The following is a 24,088-nucleotide window of genomic DNA, read 5'->3' as shown; positions in this document are numbered from 1 at the left end:
AACAATCCATTCAATTTTGAAGCTTCACAGGCACCAGTTCATTTGCAAATGGAGTTGATAGATCTTCAATCGGACAGTATTTTGAAAGAAAAATTTAAAGAGGTTAACGCACTTACATTTTATACACAATATTTCAAGAGTTTGGATAACTACCCGGAATTAAAAAAGCATGCAGCACGCATTCTGTGCATGTTTGGTAGCACCTATTTATGTGAGCAGATGTTTTCCGTCATAAAAATAAATAAGAACAAACATCGCACAAGACTTACAAATGAACATCTCCAATCAATTCTTAAAATAAATACAACGAATATGATACCTGACATCAATGAGCTTGTCAAAAACAAGAGAAGTCAGGTATCTGGATCCTCGAGCTCAAAATAATTACCCTCTTTTATAACTTTGATATGATTTTTAACAACCGTATATTATAAGTATACTATTAAATAAAATGTTATAATAATTCAGTACATTTTTTTTTATTTGAATCTGGCCCGCCGACACATTCTGAATTTAATATATGGCCCTCTGCAAAATTGAGTTTGACACCCCTGTGGTAGAGGTTTCCATACCTGCCGGACGTTGGTCTATTTTCTTGTTTTTGGATGGAAGGCAGCGAAGAAGTCCTAGTGATGGAGTAACTTCAGCTGGACGATGAGTATTATTATTTTGTGGTTTTAATTATATATATTTTTTTATTAACTTCTCATTGCCTTCTTTTATATTAACTTCTTTTAGTCATAGTCATGACAGTGTAAAGGTATAGGAATTAATGCCTTAAAAATTCGTTTCTTTCGCGTCGCTCGCCTTGGTACCAACGCTAACGACCACGGGGTTGATTCATTATTAGTTTATTTTTTTATATAATAACAGTTAATTTCTTACCTATCATATTTTAGCATTCGGGGGGGAGATAGTGAATTGACAATTTTTGGGGAGAGACGGATTAGCGGATTTTACTAGAGCCAAGTGGCCTAAATATTGTAACGGAGGGAATATTTGTGGATTTTACTAGTTTATAAGGTAACCTAGAGCCAGATGGCTTAAATATTGTAACGGGGGGAATATTATCGGATTTTACATATTGATGTCTGTCAAGATAAACACCTGTCAATTTCTTTTTTTTGTGACAAACAATAAATGTTGTGAGTTTGAGGCTTGTCTTGTTATTCGTTCTCTTGCTGGGTTAGGGAATTGGGAATCGTGATTGGCCTGTGGAGCAAACCAGCTGGCGCCCTGTAAGATCAGATATAGAGTTGTAGAACTCCGGGAATACTAAGTTTGACCCACGACCGTCTCCACTTGAGTGAAGCCGAAGGCCGTAAAGGTTGAAGACCCGGGACAACCGAAGAACGACGACTACTTTGTAGCAGGTAGGTTATCTAGTGACTGCGAGTTGTCGCGTTATACAGCCCTTATTTTTAAATAGGGAATAGGGGTCGTGGGCTAGCTCATTTGAAAGGTTATTCAATTCTTTATTCAGTAATAATAACATTGACGTAATTATTTATACAGGGTGTCCAAGAGCACTCGTTAAGAGCATCAGCAGTGTTACCTAAAATAAGTATAATCGTATTAATAATTAAGACAAAAATGTTTAAAGTTAAAATGATGACCAAGGTAAAAAACAAAGTTTGGTTATACTTACAAGAACATGCTGAGCCACCCAAAAATACGAAGGTTAAAACCTTTTAAAAATAGACTAAATGTCATAAAAGTGTATACATAATTAAATCCAAAGGATGGATATAATTCCTATGGATATGGCCTTAGGGCAACATATCGTCACCTGAGAATTATGTTGAACCAAGTCCACTTTTTTGAAAATGTGAGTTTCCATCACAACACACTTTAGGGTATTAAAGTGTACCACGCCCAGCTCTCAGATGTACCCAATGAAGCTCTTTCATTGATAAAATCGAACAATAATATTAAACCAAGTCTCAAAGTGTACTACTTTTGAGAATTATTCTGTATCAAGTCCATAGCCAATGATAAAGGGCTATTTTAACACGTGTCATAGGACATGGTACACAATAATAATAATAATCGAATATTGCATTCCAGCACGATTCCAACGTAGTCAAAATTTAAACAAAACAACGGACGTGTTCGTTAGTGAATGTTATTTTAATCTACATTTTAAAGGTGCTTAAAGGTTTTAAAAATTGTGAAAAACTGTTCTTAATATGAATCCATCACAGTTGACGTAAGTATAATGATTAAATAGTAGTTGTTAGTGTTGTTTGATTTTAGAAATGATGTTGATTGAGTATTAAAAATACAACACAACCTTTATTTTTTAGTCTACTTGAAGAGTTAAGTGATCTAAGCGATATAGAGGATCCAACTTATAGGCCAGACGTTCATAAACTTCTGTTTAATTTAGATCAGCACATTCATGACGATGATATGCTGTCAGATAATTTGTTACAGGATGATAATGCAGATGCCGAAAGCAATCAGAGGTAAGTGTTTTTTTGTTTTTTTGCGGGAAACGAGTTTAGTTAGCGCATATCACACACATTATTACACATTCGATACGTAATAGTGTGTTTTTGTTATAGTGCGAAGCCTAACAGAATAAATAAAGAGCGTTCTCGAAAGCGAAAAAAGGATATTAATGAATGGAAACAAAATGTAAGAAAAAGGCGTAGATAAGCTGGGTTGGATTATGTTAGTACCAAAGGAGAACATGTGTAAATAAAATCAGTGAAGGGACAGTGTGATTGTCGTTTAAAATGTAAACTTAAAATAAGCATTGAAGACCAGACATGTATACATAAACATTTTTGGCAACTAGAAGAAACCACATTTTTACAGTAAGTTTGTACAAAAAACTGAAAAAAAATAGAAGCAAACCGAGAGTATTTCCACAGCCACAGTCAGACGCCTACAAAAAGTATACTCTGAAATATTTTTTCGAATTAAATGATAACAGAGTACAAGTTTGCAAAACTTTTTTTAAATACCCTGAATATTAGCTCTCGGCGGATTGCCTATTTTTTTTGAAAATAAGTACCAAATAACAGGCACGCCGAAAAGCAACGTACATGGAAAACATGTGAAAAGAGTAACCAGTGGGGATCAAATTAACAAAATTAAAGATCATATTAATTCGTTTCCGAGAATGGAAAGTCATTACTGCTGAGCAAATACAAGTAAAGAATATTTAGAACAAGATTTAACCCTACAAAAAAATGTTAGACCTCTATAAGGAAAAACACCCCGATTCTGAGACCAAAATAAATGTATATCAAAATGTTTTAATACATCTTTCAACATTTCGTTCTTTAAACCTAAAAAATATAGATGTGATTTCTGCGAAGAAATAAAAAATTCTACTGATGTGATAGATAAAAGGCGTGAAGAATTACAGAACCATGTGAAAGGAAAAGAAGAAAGCAAAATGGAAAAGAACCGGGATAGGGAAAGAGTAGAAGAAAACACTGCGTTCATATCATTTGATTTGCAGAATGTGTATTCACTACCAAAAGCAAATGTATGTCTGTTCGCTAAACTCAGACCCAACTGGCTAGTGATTTTAGTAGGTAATTTTTTGTTTTTGGCCAATTTTGCTAAAATTAGCAAAATTACTAACTATTTAATAATTATTAACTATTTAGTAATTATTTTTTTGTCAATTTTAAAAAATAGGCAAAATTTCTTACTAAAATCACTAGCCAGTTGTGTCTGAGTTTAGCGAACCGACATTATCAATTTTTTTTATAAACGTAAATTCAGTGTGTACAACTTAACGGGATATTGTTCAAAGAATAAGAAGACATACTGCGAAGTATGGCATGAACTGATATCCGGAAGAACTGGAAATCACATTTGCAGCAGTCTTCTAAAAATTTTGGATTGAGTTGTGTCAGATTTCCATGAGTTAACAAAATTGTAAATTTGGTCGGATTCCTAATAGGACAAAATAGGAATAGCATCATGACTTTTGGATTGCAGCATTTCATCAAGAAACATCCTCAAATACAGTTGATCCAACAAAAATTTTCCAATGATCCAAATTGCAAAAAAAACTAAGAGTCAGACCATTTCGTGTTGGTAAATTCGTTCCACCCTTATACTCTATTTAAGTCAGGCAACACGAGCCTATGGGTCATTAGTTTATTTTGATTGTGTATGCATTTATAGTTAATTTTTGATATCTTGCTAGTTTTAAGATATCCTTTCTGAAATAAAAACCGAAGTCATGAATCACTACTGTTGTGTTGTTTCTCGTGGGCGAAGAAAGACCCGGAAATTAGCTTTCCATACGTTTCCTACTGTGGGAAAATCTAGAGTGACTGTGGAACCTAAGCTGAGAAACAAGCAATTAGTGGATCGACGCCAAATTTGGATAACAAATTTACAAAATTGGAAATTAGGTTTCTCCTCACATGAGACACTGTTCTCTACACTTTACCGCCGGGGACTATTTCCACGAAGGTATGTAATACATAATTCAATTTTGTAGATTAAGTTGTTTTGTATGTTGATTTCATATTAAGCACTAGTTTTTTTATTTCAGGTCGAATAAAAAGGCGTGTTTTGAAATTAAATGCCGTTCCTACTCAAAATCTTCCATGGGAATCTGAACCTACACCTGGAAGAAAGAGCCAAAAAAGCACCAGCAAGAAGAAGCTCCAAAACCTTCATGTTCTGGTGAGTGTGAAGATGTTGATGAAGATAATATTAATGATTCAGATAATTCAGCTGCCAAGGGCTTGTTACTTTTAATGAAAGGAGGTCATCTATTTATACCTCTGATAAAGTGTCTTCTTCCAACCATGATGCAGCAGTACAAGTGAATATACCAAAAGTTGTCTGTGAACTTAAGTAATGACGAAAAATTAAAAAACTTCACAGGTGTAAACAATTTTTAAATATTCAATTGCATAGTAAATGTGTTTGAAAAGAACCACAAAGACAAAAAAGTGCATAGGCTTAATTGTAAACAAACATCAATGTTTGTTCTAGTGAAACTGAAGACTAGTCTATCCTATGTTACATTAGCTTCTTTATTTAATATTTCCCCAGTGCTGTGTAAAACATACATTTGTGACACTATTCCAATTTTATCGGACATTTTAAAACCGCTTATATATTTTCCTCCAAAAGAGAAAATAATTCAAAATATGCCAATTTGCTTTACCAATTTCCAAAATGTTACGAGTAGTACTAGACTGCACTGAAATATACATTCAGTCACCAAAATGTGTATGCTGTAGGATACGCTTTTATTCCCAGTACAAATCTCATATGACTATAAAGTTTATGACAGGGGTCATGCAGGATTAATAACTTTTGTCAGTAAACTTTATTGTAGAAGAACATCTAATAAAGTAATTTTTGAAGATAGTAAGGTTATTAATTTATTAGAGCCTCATAGAGATGCAATAATGGTGGATAAAGGCTTTCGTATTAACAATATTTGTGATTTACACAATATTAAATTTTATTAATTTTATGACCGTTTTCCAGTTTATCTGTCTAAGAAAATATATTATAGGTAGTTTAGTAAAAGACTAAGTTTTCACTCTAATGGCATATAAAGCAACATAATGTTACTCTACATCCCACCAGACCGAAAACAATAGGAACCTTCTCTGGTTACACCTCCGAGGCTTCTACAATTTGCAAGCCATACGGATGCTGAGACTAAGGAAGATGAGGGAATTTTACAATTTATAATTCACGTCCCATCTGCTCAGCGCGGTAAAGTTCCAACGAGAATGGTTCCCTTCGTACTCCAATCGGAGTAAACATATAAATCAAAAATGAGTAACCATTTTTAATTTCGGTGCAAAACGAAAATACAGCCGCAACATATTACAGTCCAATCAGAGAGTGCAGCACCTCTACCGGTTTCGAAACTTATTAGTCTCTCATCAGGAGGCACATATGCTGCTCTCTCTGATCCAACCAAAACAAACCCCGGCGTGCAGTCCCGGATTGCAACGAACTAAATGGCATAGATGCCCTAGCGGCAACTGCTACCAAAAGACTAAGTTTTCACTCTAATGGCATATAAAGCAACATAATGTTACTCTACATCCCACCAGACCGAAAACAATGGGAACCTTCTCTGGTTACACCTCCGAGGCTTCTACAATTTGCAAGCCATACGGATGCTGAGACTAAGGAAGATGAGGGAATTTTACAATTTATAATTCACGTCCCATCTGCTCAGCGCGGTAAAGTTCCAACGAGAATGGTTCCCTTCGTACTCCAATCGGAGTAAACATATAAATAAAAAATGAATAACCATTTTCAATTTCGTTGCAAAACGAAAATACAGCCGCAACATATTCCAGTCCAATCAGAGAGTGCAGCAAGCACCTCTACCTTCCGGGACTGCACGCCGGGGTTTGTTTTGGTTGGATCAGAGAGAGCAGCATATGTGCCTCCTGATGAGAGACTAATAAGTTTCTAAACCGGTAGAGGTGCTTGCTGCACTCTCTGATTGGACTGGAATATGTTGCGGCTGTATTTTCGTTTTGCAACGAAATTGAAAATGGTTATTCATTTTTGATTTATATGTTTACTCCGAGACTTTTACAACATCTATATTGGAATCAAGAAGCTTCTATTCTGGTAGACGGCAAAGAAACAGACAAAATTTGCATTCAAAGAGGTGTCAGACAGGGTTGTGTGTTATCCCCAACTTTGTTTAACGTATAATCAGAAATAATTTTTAATGAAGCCTTGGAAGGACAATGTGGAGTTCGAATCGGGGGAGAAACTATTAACAACATCAGATATGCAGACGACACCGCGATCATGGCTGAAAATATCGAAGATCTTCAATTCCTTATAGATCGAGTCACTAGAGAATGCTCCAATAACGGACTTAACATAAATGCAACAAAGACAAAGTTACTTGTGGTCAGTAAACAAGACATCGGCCCTATGCAACTAATTGTCAATGATGAATCAATAACAAAAGTTAACCATTTTAAATACCTAGGATGTTGGATAAACGAGACACTAAATCCGGATGAAGAAATTAAAACTCGTATAGAAATTGCAAGAGGAGCATTTATGAAACTTAGATCTATTCTGAGCAACTCTCAGCTGAACTTACAACTAAGAATCAAGTTCCTAAAATGTTATGTGTATCCTGTATTACTATATGGATGTGAAACCTGGATCATGAAGGTTAACATGATGAACAAATTAGAAGCCTTTGAGATGTGGTCGTATCGTAGAATGCTCAGAATATCTTGGGTTCAACGCATTTCAAACAGAGAAGTCTTAAACAGAGTAGGTCAAGGCGAAGGTGACTTGATGAAGATGATAAAAAAGAGAAAACTTGAATATTTGGGGCACATAATGAGAGGTAGCAGATACAGGATGCTGCAGTTAATACTCAATGGAAAGATCGACGGAAAAAGAGGAATTGGTCGAAAGAAATATTCATGGCTCCGAAACCTTCGTCAATGGACTGGCTTATCAGCAGATCAATTGTTACATGCCGCACAAGATCGAGAACGATATCGGCAAATTGTTATGGAAGCTACCCACGCCTAAAAATTTGGGCACGGTACTTAAAGAAGAAGATGTTTACTCCGATTGGAGTACGAAGGGAACCATTCTCGTTGGAACTTTACCGCGCTGAGCAGATGGGACGTGAATTATAAATTCTAACATTCCCTCATCTTCCTTAGTCTCAGCATCCGTATGGCTTGCAAATTGTAGAAGCCTCGGAGGTGTAACCAGAGAAGGTTCTCATTGTTTTCGGTCTGGTGGGATGTAGAGTAACATTATGTTGCTTTATATGCCATTAGAGTGAAAACTTAGTCTTTTGGTAGCAGTTGCCGCTAGGGCATCTATGCCATTTCGTTCGTTGCAATCCGGGACTGCACGCCGGGGTTTGTTTTGGTTGGATCAGAGAGAGCAGCATATGTGCCTCCTGATGAGAGACTAATAAGTTTCGAAACCGGTAGAGGTGCTTGCTGCACTCTCTGATTGGACTGGAATATGTTGCGGCTGTATTTTCGTTTTGCAACGAAATTGAAAATGGTTATTCATTTTTGATAGTTTAGTAAATTTTATTAAACATATTTAAATATTTCATATTTATATTGAGTTTGGTGACGTTCACATAACATTTATTTTGCATGATAGTGTGAGATAGCTGAAACCTCGAGTATCAGAATATTGTACAAAGGGTTTCTGAAGGATAAAAAATATTCAATTTCATATAGTTTACATAAAATTCTGTAAGGTTAGTATCATAATCAAGATTTATACATATTATTTCTGTATTTACGACTAATATTATTTAGTCTGTTCAGAACAGGCAACATGAAAGTGGTATTTCTAATTATTTTTGCTTTGCTTTTGGCTGTTGCCTCGGTATCAGAACCAATCAGATTAATGTGTCGAGATGAGATAAATATGCTAAAGAGATTTAAAAAACAGCCCTCTGCAAGAATGATGAAAACCTTTGGAAGGAGCTAGGAGAAAATTTAAAAAAAAGACATCGAAGATGATGTTATAAGGTAAGCTAGTTAATTTTTTAACAGAAGTAAACATATTTAATCATATGTGGATTTATTTATCGATTATACTTGTCTAAATCATACGAGAAAGTAGAATATTCTTTATAAAACTATAACATTTTTTGAAATTTTTCTTTCTCTCTTTTTAATTTTCAAATAGATATTTTTATTTAAATTAGGACATTATTTCAAGAAGAGCTAATGCAGTTAAGGTTGATTTGAACCAACCAAAAATAAACTACACATTCAAGAAATTTGAAAAAAAATTGAGGTGTACAGTGACTCACAGCTTAAATGATGCAGTCTCTACTCAATAAAACTAGCTTTTGTCAGTAGCTCAATATTTATTAGAAAAAAATTACATACCAAAATTAAATAACTATTAGTCTTATAAAATAGCATAAGTTATATTTTGGGTTTCAAATATACCATACTTAAATAACAAAAAAAATTAATTATTTTATTTATGATTTTAATGTCACAGCTAAAATGATGCAGACACGATAAATCATTACACAACTAATCAATTTGAAATTTGCGAAGTAGGCGCTAGATTAAATTCATAGTGCAGTTATTTCTGTATTTAATTGTCAAATAACAAAATTATTTAAAAATAGACCGCCGAACTACGATTAGTGAAAGAAATTTAATTATTACTCACTATAGAAATGGATATAGCCAAAGAAACATATCCAAAATGGTAAAGAAATGTTTATCAACAGTTCAGCACATTATTGAACGTTATCGAAATGAAAATAGAGTTGAAAATAAATCAAGGCTAGCGCCTAATCAAATTTTTACCGAGCGCGAGGAAAGATGGATTCTCGGAGAAATAGCAAATAATCCTAAAAAAGTGCACCAAAATTGCAAGATGAGGTGGAAACGCAGTTTGGAAAAAGATGTAACCCCGAAACAATTAGACGAATATTACAAAAAAATAATCTGCACGTCCGAACTGCTAGAAATAAACCTTTTATTAGTCAAAGAAATAGGCTATTAGATTTTTGTTCGCCAGGGAGCATGTTAATAAAGATTTGGACTTTTGGAATTCAGTAATATTTGCCGATGAAACCAAAATAAACTTGTTTGGATCCGATGGAAAAATATCAGTGTGGAGAGGGCCGAATGAAGAACTAAAATTAAAAAATATGAAAGCTACAGTAAAGCACGGTGGAGGTGGAGTGATGATGTGGGGGTGTATGTCATCTACAGGAGTAGGTATCATGCTTTTATTGAAGGGAATATGAATCAATACATGTATTTGGATATACTAAGGCAGCATCTCGTCGCTAGTGCTAAAAAATTAGGTATCAATAACAATTATCGGTTTTATCAGGACAACGATCCAAAACACACATCGTATCTGGTTCGTACTTGGTTGCTTTATAATTGCCGAAATGTCATTGAAACACAAGCCCAGTTGCCAGATTTAAATGTTATTGAGAATTTGTGGTTGAGATTAAAAAAATAAAGTAAATAGTGCCCCAATATCAAATCGAAATGAATTAAAAGTCAAAATTACTGAAACTTGGGACACAATTTTCCCAGAGTACACTAGAAATTTGGTGGAATCCATGCCTAGACGACTACAGGCTGTAATTGATAGTGAAGGAGGACCTACAAAATATTAGCAATCATTTTTCAATGCGCTAAGTTTGTTTTCTTTATTAATTTTCTTCTTTTAAAATGTGCATCATTTTAGCTGTGACATCAGAATCATACATAAAATAATTAAATACTTATTGTTATTTAAGTAAGGTATATTTGAAACCCAAAAAATGGCTCATGCTATTTTAGAAAACATAGTAACTTAATTTTGGTATGTAATTTTTTTCTAATAACTATTGAGCCACTGACACAAGCTAGTTTTATTGAGTAGGGACTGCATCATTTAAACTGAATCACTGTATGTGATCACTAGAAGTATTTTGACAAATTTTGAGCAAACTTATGTTTTCGTTTTCGAAAAAACTCTAAAAACTCCTGTTTTCGCGGGATCAAGCGGGAAAAGCAAACATACAATTTTGTTAATTTTACAGCATAAAGATATAATCCTAGTAAATACTTATGATTTTTTTTTATTTTTGAATATACAGTTTTGCCACAGTAGGAAAAAATAATATGTTTTGGCTTATAATAAAGCTACCGGTAAGAAATTGGATAAAATTTTAATAAAATATATAAAACTGTAACACTGAAAAATATTTCCAATAAAATGTTGAATATTTTTCCTAAACATGAAAAATCTCGTTAACCTTCCGATGACAAACCTTTTTTGTTACACGGATGACCAAGGGGGGTAAAAAATGACCCCAGGTCAAAAATGGCAAAAATGACATTTAACAAAAAAATTAAATGGCATGGACTTTATGTCATTCAGTAAATCACAACATGAGTATTAGTGTTATGTGTAATGTGTATGTTGAGTAAGCGTCTTGTTACTTTGCAAAGTCGACGTCATTAGCATAAAACTACTTGGAATTCCACATAATAGACGGTATTTTACTAAACATCAACTTCAGAATATATTCTTTATTCGTAAGGTTTATAGGGATAGTTATAGGGATTTTTTTTATTTCAAAATATGAGAATATCTAGATTGATATTAAAGTCAAATAAAAAAAAATAATGAGTTAAAAATTGAAAATACTTTTGAATTTATTAAAGAAAAACATACCAAATTTCCCCCGCTTCGTCATCCGAAGGTTAAACAAGAATTATATCTTGAATTGCCGCTATCAAATTGTGCCACCATGAAATGGCTACCTCTAGAACATCGGTAATATTTATCTCCGATAGATAGCAGTAATTTCTACTTAGAATCGCCTCAAACAGAACTGTATCCTAGCAGCGTTGCCATATCAATTATTTGTACAACAATTTGGCAGATTATAACACAATTAATAACTTTTGTTTTGAAAATACGATGTAATAAAATCTACAATCTACAAATAATATATTTATAAGAAAACCTAAGGGTAAAAAGGAGGTTTTTTCAATTTTCCCAGTTTTTAGTTTTTGATCAGTGATGTGTTCTTAGAAACCTCTCAATTACCTCAAGAAACCTCTCTAAGTGTTCAGATATCTTGAAATGAGTCTTTCAATAAAGAACTCAACATCATTAAACATAGCTGTCAACAATAGTTATGATCCCCTTATAATGGACAAACTCATCCGTAAACGAGAACCTAGATTGCTACATAACTGCTTATCGTCAGACTTCTTCTTCTTCCCCAATTTATAGGTCACTACCATTTCACAACCCCACCTTATATGAAAAGATCAAAAGCATTATTTCCAACTATTCTGATAACATACACATTTCTTTTAAAGTTGGAAATACTTTCAACCACTTTTTTACAAATACTAAAGATACAGTACATTATATAAACCGTAGTGGAGTTTACAGATTGACTTGTTCTGACTGCAACGCTTCCTACATAGGCAGGACTTACAGATCACTTTCAACCAGATCGGCTGAACATTCCAAAAGATAATACATCAGCTTTCTCACGTCACCTTAAAAGTTAACAATCACCATCTTACCATCCCTGATGGCGTCAAATTAATTCACAACGTCCGGGATAAGAACTCTTTACGGTTGGATTTGTACGAGGACCTTGAGATTTCTAGAGACATGAGGACTAGCCCCAATGGCGTTAACCGGAAACTACTTTAAATCGACCTTTTACTCCTATCCACCGACAATTATTCCCTTAACATAAAATTAGACTCTATTTATAATTTATCCATTCTTTTTTCTTTTTTCTTTTCTTTACGGTGTTTCCCTTTTCCATTCACATTCACTACCTCCTTACTAATCACCCATTAACACATATTTCAATATAGCCCTGGTTTCTTATCTTTCTCATTCCCTCTTTCACTATCCCGTCCCTAACACATTTTACCTTCTTTCATTTCCAATCCTCCTTCATACTTTTTCCTAGTCACATATTTATATTGCCATCCCTAACACAGTTTACCTTCTTCCTTTCATTTCCAATCCTCTTTCATACAACTTCCCAATCACTTAGTTAATTTGCCATTCTTCATGTCTCTGACTTTTCAGGTCCCCTCACATCTCTTGCTCTGGTTGTTTTTCTTTTTCAGTTCCATTCATCAAAAAAATTTTTTCCTTCACAACACATCAATCTGTTTACTCCATTACTAACTACAAAATTCAAATTCTCAGTTTACCAATTCAGACAATAACCCTTAACTTTCAACATTAATTATTTAGCTATGCTTTTTCTCATGAGCATTTTTCAATGCGTCACAGTTTTTCGATTTCTTTCTAACGCATTAAATTGTATATGACAAAAAAAGGCACGGCGGTGATTACTTTGGTAATTATTACTATTGGTACTATACTAGGACTTTCCCATTGATTTTGTTTTAATGACAGTATGGTCAATTTAGCAATGACAGTATAGGCAAGGATATGCCCCATACATAAAAAAGGTGATAAAATGAGATGTGAAAATTATAGAGGTATCGCGTTGCTAGAAGTCGTGTACAAAATATTGACAAACATCTTAAGAAAAAAGCTGAATCAATACACGGAAAAGATATTGGGCGAATATCAGGCAGGATTCAGAAGTAATAGGTCGACGACAGACCAAATATTTGCGTTAAAAGAAATCCAAACTACGTGCTACGAACATAAAATAGCAGTATACGTCCTGTTCGTCGACTTTAAACAGGCCTATGATACGGTAAAGCGGCAACAGATGTACGCACTAATGAAAGAAATGGGCATACCAAGTAAAATCGTCAGGATGGTAAAGATGACTATGGATAACTCCACAAACGAAATAGCATGGAAGGGACATAAATCAAATAATTTTGAAACAAAGGAAGGATTAAGACAAGGAGACCCACTATCAACGATTTTTTTTAATGTAATACTGGAAGGAATAATCAGGAAAAGTAAAATAAGCACACAGGAAACGATTTTTAAAAATGGCCACCAATGTATTGCATTCGCAGATGATCTAACATTATTATCGACAAGTAAGAAAGAGCTAACAAAATTAATGAGCAATATAATAAAACAAGCCAAACCTTTTGGTCTTCTCATAAATAAGGAAAAGACAAAATACATGATAATGGGAGAAACAGATAAAGAAAATGAAGACAATTTCACATTGGAGATAGAAGGAGAAAATGTATGCGCATTTAAAAGAGTTTCAGAATTTACATACCTGGGTGTAAAAGTAGATGAAAAGGGACATGGGGAAGGGGAAATAAAAGCAAGAATAGCAAAAGCAAACAAAAAGTATGGAGCATTGCGTCCATTAATGAAATCCAAAGATGTGTCAAGAAAAACAAAAATAAGAATCTACAAAACAGTTATCAGACCTACAGCTACATATGCATGTGAAACATGGGTGCTTAAAAAATCAGAAATAGACCTTTTAGAAAGATGGGAGAGGAAAATACAATGAGCAATATATGGAGGCGTGAAAATAGACGGTCAATGGAGAAGAAGAAATAATAAGGAACTTGAAGAACTATATAATGAACCAAAAATAACGACGGCAATCAAAGCACAGAGAATCCGATACTTAGGACACATAGAAAGAATGGGAAAGGCGAGAATGCCAAAAATGGTTCTATTACGTAAGCCAATACAAAAAAGAAGAATAGGAAGACCAAGAAGGAGATGGAAGGACAGCGTATATGAAGACTTAAAACAAAGTAATATTGTAAACTGGAAAGAAAAAGCTTTGGACAGAAAACAATGGAAGGAAGTGGTGAAGAAATGTATGGAAAGACTATAATGTTAAGTGTAGTATTAAGTGTTTTATACAAACAAATGTAATATTGTATATATTATAGTAGTATAGGATATAGCATTATATATAAATATGTAATAGTAATTGTAAGGAAAAATTAAATCTTTCAGCCCTAGGCCTTCACGGCCTGTTGAGCTTAATAAATATGGTCAATTTAGCTCTTCAGTATTTGCGGCTAGCAACACAGAGAAACACCTTGAAAATAGATATGTATATGGTTTATAAAACAATGTCTCAAATTCAAAGTTTTCCCAACTTTTAGCATTGTCAGAAAATCTAAAAATGTACCACCTAACATCAGAACCTCGCTACAAACAAAACTTTTGAAGAAAGAGATATGTAAACACTATAGCAAGCTGAATTACATCAACTGTAAGCTTAAGGTAATGTATGATTCTTTGCTCGAAATCTCTGGCTTCGTTAACATTAATAACACTAGTTTACACTCAAAATGCGACTGGAATGCTACATGCTGTTTTTGGTTAATTTTTGCTCTCTGAACACGAATATGATGGTAAAAACTTCCTAACACGTAAAATTTTTGAATTATGATTAAAAAAAGATCAGTATTTTGATAATTTTTTTTTAAAAAGGTCATTATCAAATTCACGTTTTTTCTAAAAACTGTGCACAATTTGGCAACACTGGGATGTGTAATGTCTACGAATAACACATTAAATAAAAAATAAACCAAAGACAATCCTTAATCGGCAAACCTACCCATTTAAACCTATTTCCAAATGTCTTTATTCCTCTGAGCCGCATCTATTTTTATATGGGCCCCCATGTATAGAATTTCGCCGTGGTTTGTTGACCTTTGGGTTTCCAGAAAATGCTACAAGTATGGAACGACTATAAAAGCAGCTCGTTGGTAAATCACCCCCTCAGTATTGGTTTAGTGCGCATAGTGGTGTTATATGGAAAAGTGAAAGTATCCAAAGTGAAAAATGTCCAGAAACGTGGTTGTGTTAACCCTGCGGATAGTTTTTGTTACATATGTGGTCAGTTTACTCCTAAATCGCAGAAAAGGATAATTAATAAGAAGACAAAAGTAGCTTACTATAAGTATTTTGGATGTGTTATTGGCGATCAAGATCGGGACTGGGCTCCTCACATATGTTGCCAAACCTGAGTTGCAAATCTAAGTAATTGATTAAATGGCAAACGCTTTTCCATGCCGTTTGCAGTTCCGATGATTTGGCGGGAACCAACAAGTCATTTCAACGACTGTTACTTCTGCATGACAAAAGTTTCTGGATTTTCAAGGAAGCGCAAACATAAAATTGAATATCCAGATATTCCGTCAGCAATAAAACCGGTTGTGCATAGCGAAAATTTACCAGTTCCAGAACCCCCGGCAAATTGGGAGGAAGATTTAAAAATCTATGACGATAGAAGTGAACCCGATAATGCATCAGAAAGGGGCGATTCCTATTTACCCGAAAGCGACGAAAAAGAACCTCATATCATCCAACAAGCTGAATTAAATGATTTAGTTCGAGATCTTCACTTGTCCAAAGAACATGCTGAACTCTTAGGTTCTAGATTGAAACAATGGAATTTACTAGCCAGTGGAACCAAAGTTATAACATTTAGGAACCGTAACCAGGAGCTATCCTCGTTTTTCAATATGCAGGATACAATGTGTGTTTGTGTTAATCCAAATGGGGTTATGGAAAAATTAGGATTTGCACATAACCCAGAAGAATGGCGTTTGTTTATAGATTCTTCTAAATAAAGTCTAAAAGCAGTTCTGCTCCATAATGGTAACAGAAGACCATATATTTCTCTTGCACATGCAGTTGACATGAAAGAAACACACGAAAGTATGTCGCTTATCCTAAATTCAATAAGCTGTGCTACATACAAGTGGTAAATATATGGTGACCTAAAAGTCATCGGATTATTACTAGGTCTTCAGGGAGGATTTACAAAATTTTGCTGTTTTCTTTGTCTTTGGGACAGTAGAGCAACACAGAGCCATTACCAAGTTACAGAATGGTCTCCAAGAGATCAATTAATTCCAGGTCAAGCTAACATTAAGAATATACCTCTCGTTGATCCCCAAAACGTTCTGTTACCTCCGTTACATATTAAACTGGGATTGATTAAAAATTTCGTTAAAGCATAAAGAAGTACATGCGTTTAAACACCTTAAACAAATTTTTCCTAAATTAAGTGACGCGAAGCTGAAAGAAGGGGTATTTGTTGGACCACAAATCAGAAAACTACTAAGAGATCAACAGTTTTATGAAAAATTAAGTGATATTGAGTTAGCTGCGTGGAGATCTTTCAAAAGAATTGTTTGCGAGTTTTTGGGAAGCAAAAAAGTAGAAGATTACCAAAATGTAGAAGAACTACTTAAAAACTACTGCAAAATGGGCTGTCGTATGTCTCTGAAAATAAACTTTTTGCACTCACATTTAAAATTTTTCCCGGAAAATTAGGGTGCGGTCAGCGAAGAGCAAGGAGAAAGGTTCCACCAGGATATTCTCACAATGGAGCAACGCTACCAGGGAAGATGGGATTCAGCAATGATGGGAGATTACTGTTGGTTCCTCATCATGAGAGAAACTGATACAGAATATAAAAGGAAATCAGCGTTTGCAGAAAATTTGTGTACCAAAGACTTAACATAGTTTTTTATTCTAGTTCTAAAATTGTATATATCTGTGGTTCCAAGGAAAAGGGGCATGAGTCACATTTTTTCTTGAAATCGTCAAAACGGTTTAACGAAAATTATTTGAAATGTTCTATTTGGTAAAAGGCCACATGTCTGAAAAATGTAATGCATTTATTCATTAAGGCCATTCAAAAATTAGGCATGAGTCAATATTTTATCTACACTAATAAAGAACAGGGACTCGACTTAAATTACGCCTATTAAATGGCACGCAGCGCAGGGTTTTAGTTTTGGAATAAGGCATCTTGTCGACTTAGTTCTGGAATGCGCTACGGAACGGCTCATAACTCACAGGCGCTTCTTACGGTTAACGTTGTTTAAAGTGTTTTTATGTGTTTATTTTATACCTTTGTGTAAATAATACAGCTATTTAAGTGAAAATTTAATAAATAATATCGTTGAAAATGTCTCAGTCTAATAGAAGCAGACAGATATTACGTTTTGTTGTTGGAAAATGCATCACAATAAGCAGGTTAATACAACATAACTTTTGCCATATTTGGCCCTAGGCAATAACATAGTCTTTCGTTCTGCGTTTCAATGTTTCAAAAATACTTATTAGTTTTCTCAGGATGCAAAAAAATGAATATATTTAAAACACATTGAAAATTTTGACAGGCGACTTTTTGCGCCATTATTCCCCTTAAATGAAATAATAAAAGTTGTATTATGCTTTGTATAGGAAATTAAGGACTCTAATGTGGACCAGCGTACCTAATTATTAGCTATACTGTTAAAGTGTTTGGTTTACTTCTTTTCAGGCACTTCTTCAAGCAGTAACTTTCTTGTAGGAGAACAAATACCAACTGTTAATAAATCTAAAAGTATTGAAGATGGTAACTGGGTGCACATACATATTTTAACTATTTTAAATGTTCCTTCTTTGCCACACTTCATCTACACAAATCTACACACTTTTTATAGATGCTTAAGTATGTGTTCTTATTTCCTCTATTGTTAATATTTTTTCTAAAACCCTGTAACCATCTTCTTGATATCGTCCCATTAGAGGTAATTATCACAAAGTGCCCTTTTTTGAGATTTTGACATTTTCATCAATTTTATCTTTCAAACACTACATTATAATAGTGTATTATTTGTGTGGATTTAATTATCTGTTCGGCGATTGACTAAAGAAATGAGTTTAAATTTCTTTGTAATGGATAGCTGTAACATACCTAATCTATTTTGTGATTAAGCAGGCTGATTAAGCAGACGACTGGTATTATATTGCTTAACATGAGTATTATATTTTTGTTCCCTATCTTTTCGGCGATTGATTACAGAAACGAGTTTAAAATAAATTTCTTTGTATGTAACAGATAGCTTACGTAAAGGGTTTTCATAGTCTACTTTGCGACTTTTGTGGTTGTCAGTATTTTAGTGCCAAAAGTATTTTATTACATATTAATTTATTTTAGAAGAAGGACACATTGTTCATTTTTTAAATAGTAGACTATTATTTTTGATAGTTCCTTAGAAGTCAGCAAAATTTTATATACCTTTGTATAATATTTAAGTATAAAAATGAATCCCAAATTCACGTCTCAAAATCCAATAATTGTGTTCATGGAAAAACCACAACCACATGTGACTTTTTGAACTTTTCCAAACTTTTAAAAGGGCCACTTCAACTAAGACATTTTGAGATATAAATGGAAGCAAATTTGTGTGGCACGATATTAGTTTGATTTCATATGGCACTGATTGTTAAGTACAAAACATCCCTAAAACAAGGAGAACCATTTAAGTGCATTTCATTTTGCCAAAGGGAAAAATCGAAGGGTCCATTGCAACCCGAAAGGTGCAACACCGGACCCTTGAGCTCTTCAGCATAAGCAGAGAGAAAAAGAAAGATTTACTAAGTATTTTGAATTTAATAGATTCAGAATGCCATGCATTTTATGAAAATTAACCAGACGGCAACAATGTCAGTGATGCACATGATGTTTGTGATACGGACGATATGTTTCAATAATATCCTAAACAAAATTTCCAAATAAATAATTAAAAAAACCTCTCTTTTATTTACCCACTGACAATACAAAGGGGCTTAAGTATGGATAACAATAATGTGTTACCTGTTTTATAATTTGGAAAAGAGACATATGTCACAAAACTAATAAAAAATAATAATAATTCAAAAACTACAATATTACACAAATATCACAAAAGAAGATTAATTAATAAATCATCCTTACTCTGGTTAGAAAGGCTTTACATATATTGTTATTTTGAAATATTTAGTTCGCGCATAGCTTCTATTTACTCTTTTGCTAATATTGGCAAATCCTAAAAATGACTAACTAGGTGACTTATGCCCCTTTTCCTTTGAACCACAGATATAGTATATAAGTATTTTTATAATAAATATTAATATTTCTATAACTCAAAATATATACGTGATGGAAAATTTTGGTGTTTGAATTCGTAATTAGGATGCTTTAAACTTCCCGATACAGCTATTTTAACATCAGTCGCAACTTTTTTTTTCTTTTTTGTTGACTAGTGTAATTTTCTGACAGATGTGCATGACAAGGTAGATTCTTATAACTCAACTAAATTGAATAGAGTACATAATAAACTTATTAATCTTATTAGAGAAAAAACTGTGCATGATCAAGCCTCTCAGGACAGAAATAACAATAAAAAAATTCTCAGATTTTCCCTAGAATAAAAAACCTTACCGATATCAGCTTTACATAAGATGAGATTAAATTACTAAACTATGGTCTCAAATATTCCGTTGCAAAAGATTTATCTTTACACGATCTTGAGAATTTATCCATTGAGACTGATCTTTCATTATCTCTTTCCCAAAGGACGTCAACTAGAAATTCCTGTTACCGTTATATTAATAAATTTAAAAATAAGATTTCTGCTTCTTCCAATGCTTCAGCTTCTCTCAGCTCTTCTTTTCCTCGTAATCTTTCTTTCAAACAAGCTCAATATGATCTCAAGACTCAAATCAATTAAACTTAAAATCACTAGTCACACTCTAGTCTTTTCTAAGGCTGATAAAGGTAATTGTTTGGTCATTCTAGACTGTGATTCATACAACAATAAAGTCTCATCTTTTCTATATGATAATAACTTCACTCTTATACTAGCTGATCATTCTAAAAGATTCATAACCAAATTAAAAGATATTATCAAAAAACACTTAGATTTCTTGGCTAATCATGAAGCTCCTTACAGCAAACTCCCTAGTAACCCTCTTATTCCAAGACTATGCGGTTTACCTAAGATACATAAAGTTGGAATATTTTATCTAAATTCATACTTAAAAAATTTGATCAATTTCAGTCCTAAGTTGACTGTATTAAATTCATACCAATTAGTTGATCAATTTCAACTCATTAGTCACAATCCTGACATTACTATGCTTTCTTTTGACGTTAGCAACTTATTCACTTCGGTGCCCAAACTTTAAACTCAAGTCTGGTGAAAACACTCTTAGTCAACAAGTCTATTCAGCCCAACGTCACTTCTCCGATACTAGATATCCTTGAATTATGTCTATCTCAAGATTGCTTCCAATTTAATAACAAATTTTACAAACAACCCAATGGTTTAGCAATGGGCAATTACTTGTCCCCCTTCCTATCTGATGTCTTTATGGATCATTTAGAGTCCAATCACATCATGAAAAATCCAGAAATCTTACATTGGTTTCGTTATGTAGACGATTGTTTACTTTTCATTGCTGGTGATCATAACTCAGCTCAACAATTACTTCTTAAAATTAATCAAATTCACCCTAACATCAAATTTACCATGGAACTGGAATCTTCCCAGGCCATTAATGTTCTTGATTTATCTATTACCAGACTTAACGACCAATTCAACTTTGGTATCTTTCGTAAACCAACCCAAACCGATCACGTCATTCACTTTTCTTCCAATCACCCTCTATCATATAAATTAGCTGCTTTTAGAAGTTTCATACATAGACTATTTTCCATGCCTATGTCAAATTACTCTTTCAATAAAAAACTCAACATCATTAAACAAATAGCTGTCAATAATGGTTATGATCCCCTTATAATAGACAAACTCATCCGTAGACGAGAATCTAGATTGCTACATAACTCTGCTTATCGTCAGACTTCTTCTTCTTCCGCGTCTCACCATCAAATAATTTGATCAAACTGGGTTTGAGCAAACTAAAGTGACAGTTAGTGACGTCACATCCTGAGTTTGTTCAAATTCTCTAATTCAAGGTCAATTTGCTCAAACTGCAATTTTAATTGGTCGAAAAATATGTAATGACAAATGACAATCAGTAGTTGACATAACGTGATGGAATCAGAGTGGAATTCCTGAAATTGTAAAATTTGGAATTTTGGAATTCATCTTTCTTTTTGCTGTGGCTGTGCGCTGTGCCTGTCTTCGCTCTTCGGTATTGGTAACATGCACGTTTTGAGTTTTGTTTGTTTGAATTTTGTATTTCAAAATGTTCTGGAATCAAGAACAGGTGATAGCCCTGATTGATTTTTATAGGGAGAGGACCTGCCTTTACAATATTAAACACGAAAATTATTACAAAAAAACTTCACGCCGGCAAGCCTTACCAGAAATTGCTACCTTAATGGCTGATGTTCGGCCAAACACTGCAGGTAAACTGATAATTTAATTGTGTAAATGTAATTCTTAATAATTAACTATGTTGCAGTTGAGGAGGTCACAAAAAATGAATTCATTGAGGACGCAATTTAACAAAGAATTGTCAAAAGTTCGCAAAATACCCAGCGGTTCAGGCACTAAGTCTCTAGAAATAACGCTGTGGTGTTTTGAGCAGCGTTTGCTTATCAATGATCAGTTTATAGCCAGGGAAAGTGAAAACAATCTAATCAAAGGAACAAAGGGAAATGCAACTATAGTAATAACAACTACTGCAGATGTAAGTAAAGTTGTAGATAAATAATCACGTGTATTAAAGTTTATTATTATTACATTTTATCCCTTTTTGTACAAAAATATCAAAAGATTTTCCATATCTTAATAACTCATGAAAAAATATATCCTAGAATTCCACTGTTTTGCAAAAAATTACAGTATAACCTCTTATAAACATTAACAGTGTAATTCAAGTTTGAAAACTGTTTTTCTCATTTGTTGTATTTTGGGCTTAGGCCACTGTGCACCTCATAGTCTTATATACTTCGTCTAATTTACTAACCGTTGCACGTCATCCACGTCATAGCCTGTGACGTCGCATGATAACAACACGAAATATTTAGGCGGTAGGTGTGTTCTTTTTTAGAATCACTTTGCCGAGTACACTGGAATTACAGCCACTAGACATATTTTATTTTATACGCGTAGAAATAATATTTGAAGATTTCAATTAATGTTAACCTAAAGAAATACACAATAATATGTTTCATTTAATTTGTACAAATGCATTATAAAGCGTTTTTATGAAGCACATTTGTTCGGAATACACTGTAGCTGTAATCGAACGAAGGTGACATTTTAGAATAAAGTGACCATTCAATGAATCAAATTAATCAAAAAACAGAATGTTAAGAAAACCTGAGGCTAGAGTTGGGTTTTAATTTCAGTATTTTATAAATGCTAAGATATTTCACAGGGTGTTGCAAACTTTGAGAAAAAACAGAGTTTGATTCGTACACCCGGTATACAATGAAAATATACCTGTTTAGCAAAAATATTATTACAGGGATATTGACAAAGAATAAGGCTATAACATATTCAAAATTCACTTAAATCGGACAACCGTTTTAGGAGATACGCGACCTCAAAAATTACCCATCTTTTAGTGTGCCCGTTTTCTATGACGCGCAGTGTATAAGAGAGGCTAGAAGGGAAACAAATTGTCTATCAGCGTTCCTCGATATACAGCAAACATTTGATAGAGTGTTCAGCTAACTGACCAAATCTATCTCATCCTTAAATCATACTTGTCCAACAGATACTTCCAAGTTAAATACGAAGGTACTTTATCCAACTATCACCAAATAAAATCCGGAGCACCTCAAGGCAGTGTACTGTGTATTAGCGAAAATACACTAGTGGCAACATTTACGGATGACACTGGTATACTAGCATCAGACATCAACTAAATATTAAGTTTAACAAATTGCAAAATCATCTCAATGAACTAGAAGACTGGCTTAGATGCTGGAAAATAAACGTCAACACAAACAAGTCTTGTCAAGTGAATTTCACAAATCTAAGAATTAGATGTCCACAACTACACCTAAATAATTCACCTATACCAATAAAAACAGAAGTAAAGTACCTGGACCTTCATCTAGATGAAAAACTTACTTGGAAATCACATATTGCAGCCAAACGACGACACCTCGACCTAAAAGTTAAAAATATGAACTGGCTAATCAACAGAAGATCGCAACTTTCATTAGAAAACAAACTGACCATCTATAAAACAATACTCAAACGAGTGTGGACATACGGAATTGAGTTGTGGGGCTGTAGCAAACCATCCAACACCAAAATACTACAGACATTCCAGTCAAAAACCATTCGTATGTTAGCTAAAGCCCCATGGTACGTGTCAAACCAAACCCTTCATGCAGACCTCAACATCCCCTTCATCAATGATGTGATTGCTGACCACTCCAGAAGATACATGAATCGCAGCGCAGACCATCCAAACCATCTCATAGACGAACTATTCAACCCTCCACTGGTTGATAGACGCCTAAAAAGACTTTGGCCAGAAGACCTAGCTGCTAGGTAAATTCCAGAGAGTCGTCAATGGACGACACCTGCCACAAGCCAAGAACATACATCATATTTACTTATTACTGTATTGAAGTAAATCGTAAATTAGCAATAAATAAATAAATAAAAAACAAGTTTACACAGTACTACATCGGTACAAGTAGATTAGAACTAATAATTTCCAACTTAATAATATAGTTCATTTATAAAAAAATTATTAATGTCTGTTTTTTTCATCTACTTAAAAGAACTCCATTAAAATAATTATTTTCATGTTTCAATCATAGTCAGGCCCTACACCGAAAGGTGCAAATGGGTTAATAAAAGCTAATGCTGGACACGCTGGTGCAAGTACAAGCACACAAATAGAATTTGTAAATCCAAGCCAT

Source organism: Diabrotica virgifera, chromosome 9 (genome assembly GCF_917563875.1).
Source record: "Diabrotica virgifera virgifera chromosome 9, PGI_DIABVI_V3a".
Classification (NCBI taxonomy): Eukaryota; Metazoa; Arthropoda; class Insecta; order Coleoptera; family Chrysomelidae; genus Diabrotica; species Diabrotica virgifera.
The sequence above is the reverse complement of the archived record's forward strand: the minus strand, read 5'-3'. Positions refer to the sequence as shown.